Genomic DNA, 15074 nt, shown 5'->3' with positions numbered 1-15074 from the left:
GGGAACACCCTGCAAGCATGCCTCCTGGCTGTCAACATACAGCTCCTCTCCCTCCCAGAGTCTCCAACCACACTCCATCTTTCCATGTCATTGTTTCTACCTTCATCTCTGGCGTTGCTGCTTCTCTGGATAGGGTCCCACACTCCGCTCTTCTCCCTTGTTGGTCCCAGGGTCCTCAGCTCCTGGAAGACAAGATCAGCCACTCCCCTCCTTTTGTTACAAAACATCTACTTTTACATTTACAACACTCAAAATCAGTCCTGAGAGCAATTATTCACTGTTGAACCACAAGAATTTTATCCCCATCTCTTTTTCACCAGCCCGGTCCAGACAGGTTGGAAACTACTCAGTGAAGATTCTACCTTCCCCTGTACTCTCTGAATCTAGGCTCCGTCTTGAAAGCTTGTATGTCAGTCACTTTTTGCCTTTGTAGCCCCCCGCCCCCCCCCCCCATTTTGGGTAGCCAATGTCTAAGTTGCCCATCCCTGTCAACCCTGTGTACCGAGGAGGTGGGAATGATCCTTGCTGTAAAGATTCATTCCCTCTTCTGAGCCACTACATCCACCAGCATAGGTCAAGTTCATCAAATTGCAGTGGATTACTCTTTTTTCCCTCTTCTTTCTTCCTCTAGTAAAGTTCTGGTCATCCAGCCATTGAAGCCAGGTCAAATGGGTAATATCTGCAAGTATGGGTGTTCTTGTGCATCTCCCCTCAGTTCATATCAGCCAGACCATTCTCTGCTCTAGTCCTCTGTGGCCATGTCCCTGTCCCTGGGCCCAGGGGTCCCCAGGTCTCACTATACTGCTGGCCAACCATGTCTCAACCCAGGTTGGCAGGAATCTATTGAATGTGGTCAGACTTAGCTCACAATTTCATTGCTGTTCCCCCCTCACTTCCTCTTATTTGTGACCAATGTACTCTGCAGCAAGACCACATGCCTGCTCTTGTATTCCCCTTGAATCTTAGTCTTGGAAGGGGGTTTGCCCTGAGTCTCCCAGGCGAATGACCTGCTTGTTCTTGTACTAGCCAATCAGACTGCTGTTATTGTTTTTGATTTTTCTTGCTGGTCTTTCTTTCAAGAAGTATCTTCTAGCTGTTCCAGGCTGGTCTGCTTGCCCTTTCAGTGGAAATTTCCCAGAACATCAGTTTTGTACTGAACTAATCGCATCTTTTTTCATTGTATTATAATGAAAGATTACAATCTATCATTATAATACAATGAGTATAATCCCCTTTTTCATGATAATAGTTTCCTTTTTTGATGTACACAAAAACATGCAGGAGTATATAATTGTTTAAACAACCAAAGGGCACATTTTGCAAACCAGCCCTCTGCCCGTCAGCACATAGTCTTTCTCCTTCCATGAGTCTAGAGTCCTCAGATGCTCTCTCTCTCCATGCCATCACCTCTGCCTTTGTCTCTAGTGTCATTGCTTCTCTGGTTAGGATCTCAAGTTCGACTCATGCTCCTCCCTCTTGCTGGTCCTAGGAACTTACTTGCTGGTCCTAGTTAAACTTACCGGAACGTAAGATTAACTATTGTGAGTTGAGTGAGGGTTTACAGAACAGCTCATCAGTCCCGCATTCAACAAATCATACACTTCATTTCATTACAATGGTTATGATCCTCTGCAATCCCCTCCATGTATGCACCCCCCCAATTAACAGTATTGACCGTTATTGGCTTTAACTATTGCATTCCTCTCTGTGTTGTCTGCTACCTTCATCTTTTTATTCTGGTCAGGCAAAGGAAAGTGCTTTGAGAAGCAGCTGGAGGAAGCAACTTTTGCTTTTGAATCTCATCTCATGGTGTTCTCCAGAGACTCATCTGTCAGGTGGGCCTTCCTCTGGATTACCAGAGATGCTCTGCTGCCTCTCTCTCTGCCACAAGATGGCAATCACACCACATGGACAAGGCTGCAGCCTCCACAGACACTGGCAGTCTACAAAGGAGTGCCCAGGGTCTCTGTACATCTCAGTGCACAGTGGAAGGAAGGTGCCTATAGAGAGGGGTTGCAAAGTCAACATCCCCTGCTGATCCAAGCCCTGAGTAGTCATAGGTAGATGTTTCCATTTGCAGTAGCTCTCCTGCAAACAAGGCTGCTTTGTCTTTTGCTTTCAGAAGAAGAGAAGCTTGTTAATGACATAGAGGTTTCTGAAATAAACATCATGAACCTGGAGAATGGGTTATTTGTAATCCGTGAGGGTATTTTCCTGTGACTTGTTTAACTCCCTCTTGCTGCATGGAAAGAAATTGGTGCTTACTGCAGAGGCTTCCGGGTGTAGAGGCTGCAAGGCAAGTCCCAAGACAGGTAGCTGGCAGCCTTTGCCGGGGTCTCTCTCTGGGCAGCTTCAGAAGGGCAGCCCCAATTGAAATTGGGCAAAAAGGCCAGTTTTTGCACCTAACTTTCAGGGAAGAAGACTGCCAAGAGCAAGCCTATATTGCCAATCTCTGTAGCAATCTAGGGGAGGTATGTAGGCGACTGGGGAGGAAACTTGGAGTAGGTGCCATAGCTGTTCACGTGAGATGCCCAATAGGACTGGACTGGTGTGGGAAGCTGCTATCTGAATGAACACTGGCTGCTATAACAGATGAAACTTCAACCACTAGTGGCTTAATAAAACAGACGTTCATTTCTGACTCATGTAAATGTTTGTTCGTGATCAGCAAGCAGGCGACAAGGCAGGGATCCAGACTCCTTCTATCTGTGGCTCTGCCATTTTAAACACATGACCTCAGAGGGGACAAAACATGGAGGATACATGCACAGGAGGATTTTATGGATCCTGTCATATGGCTGTGGAGACATGATTTCTACCTTCATTCTATTGTTCAGAACTGAATCACCTGCCATGCCTAACTACACAGGATCCTGGGAAATGTGGTCTAGCTGCGTGCCCAGAAGGATGAAGAAATGGGTTTTGTGTGTAGTCAGAGAAAAAGAGGAAGACCCCCAATGAGATGGATCGGCCAGGTGGTAGCACTGATGGACTCAAGTGTGGCTGTGGTAGTGAGGTTGGCCCAGGATCGGACATTGTTTTGTTCTGCTGTGCATGGGGTCGCTATGAGTCAGTGCCGACTCAATGGCACCTGACAACAACAACAACAAGCCAGTCTCTGCCTCAAGACTCATTTAAGACAGATTATAGGGTTTATCCCAAAGAAATAATCAGATGTTCACAGAGATTCATGCACAAAGATATTCATTGCTCTGTTACTATGAAAGTAAACATTTAGAATCACATGAAATGTTTATCAACTAGAGCTTAAAGAAATGCTGGTCTGTCTATTTACAAAGGAATACTATGCAGCCACCAAAAATCTTTCTGTAAAAGAAGGTGCTCTGGTGTCACAATCACCACAGTGCTTATGAAATAGTATCCCAGGTAGTCCCAGGGTTCATGTGCATCAGGGTGAAACACATGATCTATTTTCATTTAGACACTGTACAACTTAGAGTCATACACAAAATATTCATGTAAAATAGAAATTTGATAGTTTTCTAAGACTCTGAAACCTGAAGAACTATCACTGTCAACCTCTTTGAAAGGGATCATAGTAGGAGGCCCTGGGTACAGTGGGATGAAAATGTGAGAAAAATTTCAAATAATAAAGAAACACTAGGCTTATGGGCTGATAGAGACTGGTGGCACCCTTTTAACCCTTTAAGCCACCTCCAACTTTCAGCTAAGAAATTTGTTGTTGTGTGTCATTGAGTCTGTTTTGACTCATTGTGACCTTGGATAGGGTTTCCAAGAGTGACTGGTGGGTTTGAACAGCTGAACTTGCAGTTAGTGCAATGAGCAGTCTAGTGCTTATTCTACAGTACCACACAAGGGTCTAATCAACAAATAGACAGACACATAAGATGGCTATAACTAGTAAAGTATGCACTCTCTAGAACAACCAACCCTATGAAATCAAAGGGCAGCATTTGCCTGGGAGCAGAATTCGAGAAGACAGGAGGAAATAAGAAAGAAGGATGAATGAAAGAGTCAGCAGGGAAGAAGTGGAAGAATGCTGTTACATTGTGGGGCCTGCAGTTGGCGGAGTCACCCATCAGAATGCATGTGAATTGTTCAGTGGAAACCCAATCTGCTCTGTAAACTTACACCTAAATCACGATAACATGGCAAAAATATTTATAAACCCTTAAAACAGTCTATCTATATTTTTAGGAATACATTTCCTCAAAACCAAATATATAATGGAATTATACTTCAGACTTTGTAGGAGACTACTTAATCCACGTCTTATCTCCCTGGTTCATGTCTGACTCCTACCCTGAACCCTAAGTGTCACAGAGCAGAGACCCTGCCGGGTTTGTTTACTGCACTTCACACCGTGCAGGCAGGTAGTAGGCATTTGGTAAATATTTATTGAATAGAATTGAATTGAGTGGAATAATGTCAAATGAAAAAAAACCAACAACTTGAGTGAAAAACAGTAAGAAAAAAATTGAACATATAGTATGATCCTAGTTCCATTAAAAGAACTCCCTATATACGTGTTTGGTAAGGTGGAGGGCCAGAGAAAAAGAGGAAGACTCCCAGCGAGATGGATTGGCAAAGTGGCAGCATCACTGGGCTCAAGCGTGGCAACAATTGTGAGGTTGGCCCAGAACCGGGCAGTGTTTGGTTCGGTTGTGCACAGAGTCTCAGTGAGTCAGTACCGACTCAATGGTACCTAACAACAACAATATACATATAAAAAAGCTGTAAGAAAATACATTGATATAATTGGATTGTGTCATGCTTTTTTATTTAGAATTTTCTCTTGTTTCCTTTTCAATAGTGAGCCTCTATCATTTGCATAATCATGATTAAAAATACGTTATTCATAAAGAAGACTGCTATAGGACCAGAGGTACAACTGACACTGTGCTTTGGGGAAGGCATCACAGGAGAAGGGGCACAGTATGTCCTGGTTGTGTTGGGTGAAATGTGGCAACCTAATTAACTCCTGGTGTGGTGCTGTGGGGTCATGTGCTGGACCGCAAAGTTGGTTTGAACCTCACCAGACACTTCTCAGAAACCATATACAGGGTTACCATGGGTCAGAACTCACTTGATGAAACTTAACAACAATTAAGTCATTTATGCTTGGAATCTTAGTATGGAAACTGGGGCGGAGTCCAGTCTGGATTTGGGAGCAAGGGCTCATGAGGCAGGGACTGTGAGGGGAGATGCCATTTCTCTCAGAGGCATGCATCCTGCGACCCTTCTGAGGGTCCTGGTGAGGTGTGAGCTTGTCCTTCATCCTTGCTAAGTACTATTTAGAGCCCTAAGGCTTGTTAAGTTTAGCCTCTAGGGAGAGAACACGGTGGAAGATGGAGTTGAGTTGACTGTCTTCACAGGCTGGGCAGTTGGGGCTGTATCCTTTCTGGGAACTTCTTTTTAGGATTGCCAGACAAAATACAGAGCACCCAATTAAATTTGAATTGTAGATAAGCAATGAATAATTTTATTGTATAAATATAGCCCACATATTGTACTCTTCATATAATTTCACCAAGCCTTTTTTGAAATGGCCTGCTTTGTAAAGAGTGGTGGCGTCTTCTACGCCTCTGTTACAGTTGGTATGCGCACACTACTCCCAGTAAAATCAGCCCCCTGCCTCTCTCTGCCTACCTCCATTCCATCTTCTCAAACTTTCCCTTTCTCTCTCTCACATGCCTGTCCACAGCAAAGTCTAAAGGGAGGGCTGAGCTTGTCAGTCTCAGAGTGTGTAACTTCGGGATGTTTTTCCTGGAGAAGCCCAACTGGAATAGATCAGACCCAGAAGTTTCCTACTAGTTACTTTTTGCGGCTCATCCCCTCCTGGGCAGCTCCTAGCTCCTTCCTTCTGACCCACTCAGCCCTTTGCTGAGTTGCTGTCTCGCAGGCCTCTCTTTTTCCAGGTTCCCAGTGGAAGTGGTTATAAGGTTCCCAGCATCTCCCCAAGTCTCTACTTGAAAACAGCATGCTGCCTTTTTGAGATTGTATCAAGAATGCCCCCCCCCCCCCCAATTTTTAGGGAAACAGACCTGGATACAAATGACAAGCATGTTCTTTGTAATATATTTTCCAGACACCTAAAAACATCCACAAGAGATACTTGAGGAGCTCTGGTACTGAATGTGACTAGCAGAAATCGGGGAGGACAGGAGTCATGTGTATGGGGACAGCAGCAAAAGGAGGACACATCTAGTCTGAGGAGCCAGGGGTGGAGTCTCAGGCTGAGCCCAGAGTCCTGGAAGCCTTCAAGCTCAGAAGCAGAGAAAATGCTAGAATTCTTAGCCAGGAAACAGAAGCAGAGAACAGCATTATCTCCCTAGGAAATGAGGCAAGCAGGGGTTCAGAGCAGAAGACAGAAGAGTCGGACTTGATTCCAGCAGACGATGCTATGGAAAGGACCAGCTGTGAGCTAGATTGGTGGAGCTGCCAGGTACCAGGATATAATTGGGAGCAAGGCCCACTCTCTGTTAGGTCCCTGCCTCTAACACCTGTCAAATAAAAACCAAATCGTTTTCTTGTGTTGCTTGTTGGTTTTGAAAAGCAAATCTTCTGAGAAGGCTGTGAATAAATCATCCATGAATTTTCCATTTTTCAAAACATTAGATTCAACCAAATGAAACTGCCAGTACTTCACTATTTTTGACCTACAAACCCAGCAGTTTTAAAGGTCTTGGTCACAAAACCACACGCACGTAAGAACATACATTATGCACAGGTAGATTTTGTTACCAGGACTTGGCACACTGGCTCAGAATGACCACCACTGTCACTGACAAGGAGCTCTGGTTGATATCATGACACAGTTTCTCTTGGAGTTTTTTCAGAATTTTTAATTGAATTGAACAAGTGTGTATTGTCTCTGCTGCATACTTCATGCCTTCCTCTGGAGAAACCGCTTTGATTCTGGTCTTTCCAGAAGACCTCCGTGCTTGGTTGAACAGGCCTCTTGGTCTACCCAGGGGAGCTAGAGCAGAGACCATCTGGCATTAAATTCTTTTTGCTGTGAAGCCCATACCAGTTTTGGAAATGTCAACCATACTGTAAATGATTTTGTGTATCTCTACTATAGACGCATGTATAATTACTTGTGATTGCTCAGGGACACCAAATCCTTCTGGTTCTCAGAGGTCTCCTGGGTTCAGTGCTTTTCATTATTGTACTGTACTGTGACCCTGTGACCTTCAGAGATGTCCATGACGGACAGTAAGAAAAGTTGTAAAAGATTGGATGTAAAGAAAACAAATATTTTCACAACCAGTAAATAACATCATGATGAATGGAAAAAACAGTGAAATTGTCAAAGCCTTCATTTTGCTTGGATCCAATATCAATGCTCAAGGAAGTAGCAATCAAGAAATCAAACAACGTATTGCGTTAGGCAAATCTGTTGCAAAAGCCCTCTTTAAAGTGTTCAAGAGCAAAAATGTCAAAGGAGTAGGGTGCGCCTGACCCAAACCCTGGTATTTTTGATAGACTCATATGAATAAAGAATAAAGAAGATCAAAAAAGAATGAATGCATTGAGTTATAGTGTTGGAGAAGAATATTAAAAGTGCCATGGACTGCCAGAGAACAAATCTGTGTTGAAAGAAGTCTGGCCAGAATGCTCCTTAGAAGTGAGGATGTGAAACTTCATCTCTCATTACTTCATCATATTATCAGGAGAGTCCAGTCCCTGGAGAAGGACATCATGCTTGGTAAAGTGGAGAGTCATTGAAAAAGAGGAAGACCCCCAAGTAGATGGATTGGCGCAGTTGCAACAGCAGTGGGCTCAAGCTTAACAATTGTGAGGATGGTGCAGGCTGGGCAGTGTTTTGCTTTGTTGAGCATAGGGTCGCTATGAGTTGGAACTGACTTGATGGCACCTAACAAAAACACCACCAACAGATGTTCCCAAGACTCTGGGCATGATGTAGAAACCTTATTCGGGAAGATATAGCAGTGTCAGGGGCTCATGACAGTTAAAATAACCAGAAACCAGGGTAGGAGAGATTTTGGCTTATGAGTATTTATTTATGGAATTTGTTGGGGAAAGGGAGTTTCTTATTCAACTGTCCTACTCTGGCACCTTCATGTGTGACCTCAGGTAAGTTATATATTCTCAGAACCTCATTTTCTTCCTCCATAAAATTGAGAGACCAATGACTTCTTCATTACAAATGCCTTTTTAAAACAATATAAGGGATGACTATACACATGGACCTCACCAGATGGAATACACAGAAATCAAATTTGGCTCCATATCATCAGACAAAACAAGACCCGGGGCAGACTGTGGAACAGACCATCAATTGCTCATATACAAGTTTTAGCTGACGCTGAAGAAAATTTAAGTCCACAAGACCCAAAATATGACCTTGAACACATCCCACTTGAATTTAGAGGTCATCTCAAGAACAAATTTGATGAATTAGGCAGTAATGACCAAAGACCAGGAGAGTTGTGGGATGACATCAAGAACATCGTACAGGAAAAAAGCAAAAGGTCATTAAGAAGACAAGAAAGAAGGCAAATATCAAAATGGAATCAGATTCTGAATCTTGCTATCCAGCGTACAGATGCTAAAGCAAATGGAAGAAATGACGAGGTAAAAGAACTGAACAGAAAATTTCAAAGGTAGCTTGAGAAGACAAAGTTAAATATTATAATGAAGTGTGCAAAGACCTGGAGTTAGAAAACCAAAAGGAAAAACATGCTCAGCATTTCTCAAGCTGAGGGAACTGAAGAAAAAATTCAAGCCTCGACATGAAATATTGAAGGAATCTATGGGCAAAATACTGAATTATGCAGACAGCATCAAAAGAAGATGGAAGACATATACATAGTCACTGTACCAAAAAGAAATGGTCAATGTTCAACCATTTCAAGAGGTAGCATATGATCACGAGCCAATGATACGAATGGAAGAAGTCCAAGGTGTACTGAAGGCATTGGCAAAGAACAAGGCTCCAAGAATTGATGTAATACAAATGGAAATCTTTCAGTTGATGAGATACTGTAGGCACTCACTCATGTATGCCAAGAAACTTGGAAGACAGCTACCTGTCCAGCTGATTGGGAAAAGATCAATATTTGTGCCTATTCCAAAGAGAGGTGACACAATGGAACGCAGAAATCATTGGACAATATCATTAATATAGCATGCAAGTAAATCTTTGCTAAAGATAGTTCCGAAACAGCTGTTACAGTACATTGACAAGGAATTGCCAGAGGGTCAAGCTGGATTCAGATGAGGACATGAAATGAGGGATACCATTGCTGATGCCAGATAGGTCTTGGCTGAAAGCAGAGAATACCAGAAAGATATTTAACTATGCTTTAATGACTATGCAAAGTCTTTCAATTGTACGGTTCATGACAAGCTGTGGACAACACTGTGGAGAATGAGTATTTCAGAACACTTAATTGTGCTCATGAAGATCCTGTATATAGACCAATAGGCAATTGTTTGAACAGAACAAGGGAACACTGGTTTAAAATTAGGAAAGGTGTGTGTGCTAGAGTTGTATTTTTCCACCATACTTATTCAATTTGTATGCTGAGCAAATAATTTGAGAAACTGGATTATATGAAGAAGAAAGTGGTATTAGTATTGGAGGAAGACTCATTAACAACAATAATATGCAGATGACATCTTTTCTTGCTGACAGTGAAGAGGACTTAAAATACTTACAGATGAAGATCAAAGACCACAGCCTTCAGTATGGGTTGCACCTCGAGGTAAAAGAAGCAAATATGGACCAATAAATAAAATCAAGATAAATGGAGAAAAGATTGAAGTTGTCGAGGACTTTATTTTGTTGGGATTAACCATCAACTCTCATGTAAACAGCAGTCAGGAGATTAAATGATGTATTGCATTGGGCAAATCTGCAGCACAAGACCTGTTTAAAGTGTTTAAGAGCAAAGATGTCAGTTTGATGACTAAGGTGCACCTGACCCAAGTCATGGTATTTTTAATAACCTCATATACATGTAAAGGAGTCCTGGAGTGGCTAATGTGCTAGACTGCAAAGTCAGTTTGAACCATGGAGTTGGTGGTTCAAGCTCACCAGCTGTTCCTTGGAAACCCTATACAAGGTTGCTATGGGTCAGAACCGACTTGACGGCACTTAAAAGCAACAACAATACATGCGAAAATTGGACCATGAATGAGGAAGACCGTAGAAGAATTAATGTGTTTAAGTAATGGTGTTGGAAGAGAATATTAAAAGTACCACGGACTGCCAAAAGAACAAACAAATCTGTGTTGTAAGAAGTACAGCCAGAGTGCTCCTTGGAAGCCAGGACGGTCAGACTTTATCCCCCATACTTCAGACATATTTTCAGGAGGAACCAGTTCCTAGAGAAGAACATCATGGTTGGAGTGTCCGTGAAAAAGAGGAAGATGCCCAGTGAGATGGAATGACACAATGGTGCAATGGGTTCAAAAGTAGCAATGATTGTGAGGTAGGTGCAGGACAGGACAGGGCAGTGCATCATTCTGTTGTACGTTAAGGTTGCTTTGAGTTGGTACCAACTCAAAGTGTCCTATTATCCACAACAGTGGAGTGGCAGTGAGCATCTGATGAAGACAGGTGAAGGGGAGCATGATATAAACTCTAAAACTGTATGTAAATGTTACATGTGAGAAATGGTGAGCATTTCTTTCTCATGGGGGTCAGTTAAGGGAGAGAGGAGGCAGTTGATTTTGAGAATCAGACCATCAGGGAGCTGGGTCCAGTAGTCTAAGGAGGAAGAATCTGAAGCAATTCTGGTTAGAACCACCTTCAGGGAGCCACCCTCAGTCCTGAGCTGAAGGATGCAAATGCAGATGCCAAAATGTATATGATCAATTCAGGTTATTCTGGGCTGCCAGCAACTGGGGCTTACCCCTGCAATGCCACAAACATCATGTGACTTCAATCTGCTATTCCTTCAGAGCTCCAGAAACATAGAGGCCTCAGAAATATCTACATCCCTTATTTACTACCCTCCCAGGACTTAGAAACAGTATGTGTATATTGTGATGTAATGCTTCTCAAGCACAAATAACCATAAAACATTTTAGTAATCATAATACACTGATGTATATCAATAGCAGTTAGAATATAAATGTCAAGTAGCAGTAGACAATGAATCCTTAAATATACATGTAAATTACAGGATAGACACCTAATGTAATTGTGATCTTCTAACAGAAGCTCCTAAGGAGAGCTGATATCGTAGTGGTTATGAATCGGGCTGCTAATCTCAAGGTCAGCAGTTTGAAACTATCAGTGGTTCCACTGGAGAAAGATGAGGCTTTCTGCTCCAGTAAAGATTTACAGCCTCAGTAACCCTATGCAGGGAACCGACTCCATGGCACATAACCATCACCACCAGTAGAGGCTCCTACAATGAGTTTCCATGGTACCTGGGATTCCTTTGTCCTAGTTCTTGTTCTTTGCAGTAGAAAGGATCTTTTAAGTAAAAGTGATGAAATAGCTAAAATTAGCTTAAGCCAAAGGAAGAGAGCGTCTTGGTTTCCTTATTGGAAAGATCAGTGGGGCAGCTAATTTTAGAACTCTCTTTTTAAATTTTTTGGACGGGTTATCTTCACACTATGTGCACAATGGCCATCCGCATCTCATAGTTGTATCTTATTGCTTAGCAACACCAACACAGTCTTCTTAGCATCGGTGGAAAAGCTCCAGGGGCTTTCTGATGGCCCCTTTGGTCATGTGTCTATCCTTGAACCAATCTTTGTGGTCAGGAGGAAGGGCGTATTCTGATTGGCTATCTCTTGGAAAGCTCAGCCTTTCTAAACCAGCAGGGAAACTCTCTCTGTTGGTGAGTGGTAGAAGCTAGAATACCTGCACAGCGCGTTTTAATGCTACAAACTAGTTTGTTTATTGTGCCCACTGAGCTTTGTGACTGAAAGACTGAGGCTGTCTTGCTCACCACAGTATTCTCTGCACAGTGGTGGGCAGTTGTCAATGCTTAATATATATTTCTTAAATTAATGAGGAAATAAGCACATGAATGATATGCTTCAGCAAACTCGTTGGTAAGTTCTGAATCTTTAATGAAACTACTTGGTATCTATAGGTACAATGGGGCTCCAAAAAGTTTGTGGAAAAATTGAATGAAAAGATAATGGAAGCTTTCCAGGAACTTTTTGAAGTTCATATTACATACTTTTTTTTTTTTTTTAATGCAGGTAGAATTCATACAACATACAATTAAGCATGTATTAGATGTCACAATGAGTACATCTGCAGTGTTGTGTGCAACCCCTGTCTACCTCAAGTTTTAATGCATCTCCATCACTTCCAAAGAGAGGCAATACCTAGTAAGCAGCCACTGTCCATCCTCTGCCCTGCAGTTCCTGGCAACCACCAACTGGTTTCTGTCTCTATGAATTTGCCTATGTCACTGTCTAATCTAAAACTGTTTCTTAATGAAAACAACTAAACAAATTGACTGTGTATTTTTCTTACATTTACCAAACAAACGAACCCCAAACAAAATAACTTCCAGTATACTGTTGCAAACACTACAAACCAGTTTGAGCCAGCTGCACTCAGAAAATCCTCCATCTGGAAGCCAAGTCCTGTCAGAATCTGGTGCCTGAGTCTGAAGAACTCTGTCTCTTGTTTCTGCTTCTTTCCACACTTCCTTTGTTTCTTTCTCTTCTCAGATGGGCTCTCTCTGCTTTTCAGAGCATGTGGCAGAGACACCCTCTCTCCAGCTGTTGAGTTAGCATCCCTTCTGTTCTAACCACACTCAGAAGTTAACCCACTCTTCAGTTCCACTGTCAGATTTCTGGGAGATGGAATCTATTGGTCCAACTTATGAGATGGAATCTACTGGTCCAATTTATGAGGTGGAATCTACTGGTCCAACTTATGAGATGGAATCTATTGGTCCAACTTATGAGATGGAATCTACTGGTCCAGCTTATGAGGTGGAATCTATTGGTCCAACTTAAGAGATGGAATCTACTGGTCCAACTTGAATCAGATGTACACCCTCGCTGCCGTTACTTCACAGAGGATCTGAAGGCATGGCCGTTCAGTAAGCTGATGATGAAATCGCTTGGTAGAGGATAAGTGAAAGAGCTGGCATGACTGTAATTGATTTTTTTTTTTTTTTAATGTTTTTATTGTGACTTGAGTGAAAGTTTACAGGGCAGATCATCAGTTTTACATTCAACAAATCATACACCTTGTTTCATTACAGTGATTATAATCCCCTTCATGTACCATCAGTTAACAGTATTTCTCTCTATTCATTTTAGCTCTTTTTTTTTTTTTTTTTCCCCAAAAACAACACTCAGGCATGTAGAATAATTTACACCACTAAAGGGCACATTATGCAAGTCTGCCTCCTGGCCGCCAGCTCTCACTCCCTCTTTCCACGAATCTAGAGTCCTCAGCTGCTTCCTCCCTCTCTCCGTGTCCCCATCTCTGCCTCCATCTCTGGTGTCACTGCTTCTCTGGATACTGTAATTGATTTTGGTTTAGAAAATTTCATGACCATTCTTGAGATAATAAAAAGGACTAACATAAAATTCTTCCAAACAAAATCAAGTCCTTTCTTTTCCCACCAGCATACAAAGGCAGTCTGTAGTTCCTCTGAGTGAGCAGATTCCTGTAGCGTGGTACCAGGCTCCCCTTGGTCGGAGGGCATTTGTGCCAGTATGAGACAAGTTTCAGGGGGCAGAATGAGTCACATGGGTCTGCGGAGGCATACCTCTCTTAGCTCTTTGCCCTGTTTATAAGCCCAGAAGGTTTTTTCGTCCTCCTGACAAAAGTCTTTGAAATCTCTTGGTACCAGGGAAGGAAAGAGTGTGCACCTGAGGCTAAGGCCTGAGGACAGGCTAAAGATGGGAATTCTCAGCTCCTTCCCTCATAAAAAGCACCTCTAGGCAGTGGTCATGAGAATGGCTTCAGCATCTCTTAAGTGGGCAGTATGCATCTGGCGACTGTAGGGTCCACTGCCAGCTAAGCACAAAGGATCTTTTGTTGAGAAATTGTGGGATCAGATACTCAACAGGCTACCTGGAACTCAGATTATCCAAAATTCAAACAAGCTCTAACCTCTGGAGCAACCCAACTAAGTGCTTCTATATATACCATAGGTTGAAGGAGAGTGGGTATGTACTTTGGAGCCAGGCAAGATTCTAGCGTTTCCTACGAGTATATGACCTCGGACAACTTGGCCTCAGCTTCCTTGTCTATAAAATAAGGCTGATAATATACTTCCTTTGTATTGTAAGAATTATGTAAGCACAGAGTTTAGCTTGGTGGCACACAGGAGTTATGTTGATCTACATACAGCAGGGGTGTGGAATGTCTGGTCCATTTCATTTGGCTCTGCCAAGGCAACTGCAGTTTCAGCCCTCGAATTAGAGGTGAGTTAATTAAATATTTGACCAAGTATAGTAGGCTAATTTTTAAGTTGATGATTTTGTATGGCCTGTGAATGATGTTATAAAAATTGGCAGAAAATAGATTCCCCACCCCTGATCTACAGGAACAAAAACTTGACTATATTATTACATGGTCAGGTAGGAACAACACTTGCTGTTTTGCTCAATCTGTTATGTCCCTTTATCAGTGTCCCATCTCATTTTAAGTGGTTTATTTTCTTTGGGCAAGGCGCTTGAACACTTTTGATCTCAGTTTTCTCACTTGAGAATTGATAAGCTAAGTCCAGGCACATGGGGTTGCCTTGGTAAGGACCATGAGTCACCAAAGCTTAGTCAAGACTGACCACTTTATAAGATGGCTAGAAATCAAATGTACTTTTCCTGAATCTGGCACCAGATGTCTGGAAAGACCTAAGCAGGGAGCGAGTGGGTTTAAAGAGCTCTGTTCTCAATATGTGTGAAGCTATGAAACTGCCCTGTCATTTGACTTCACAGATTTTGTGCTTTGCTAAAATTGCTTAGAGTTGCCAGTCCAAGAAGGCTTGTGAATTACAAATATTTTTTCAACACCAAATGCCAGTTGAATATGATATCAGAGATGACTTGCTCATATTGCCATTTTTATCTCATTTCCACAATGAGTGTAGAGAATTATCCTCCTATAATGACTTTTTCATGCCATT

The sequence above is a fragment of the Chrysochloris asiatica genome, unplaced genomic scaffold, assembly GCF_000296735.1.
Source record: "Chrysochloris asiatica unplaced genomic scaffold, ChrAsi1.0 scaffold00007, whole genome shotgun sequence".
Lineage (NCBI taxonomy): Eukaryota > Metazoa > Chordata > Mammalia > Afrosoricida > Chrysochloridae > Chrysochloris > Chrysochloris asiatica.
The sequence above is the reverse complement of the archived record's forward strand: the minus strand, read 5'-3'. Positions refer to the sequence as shown.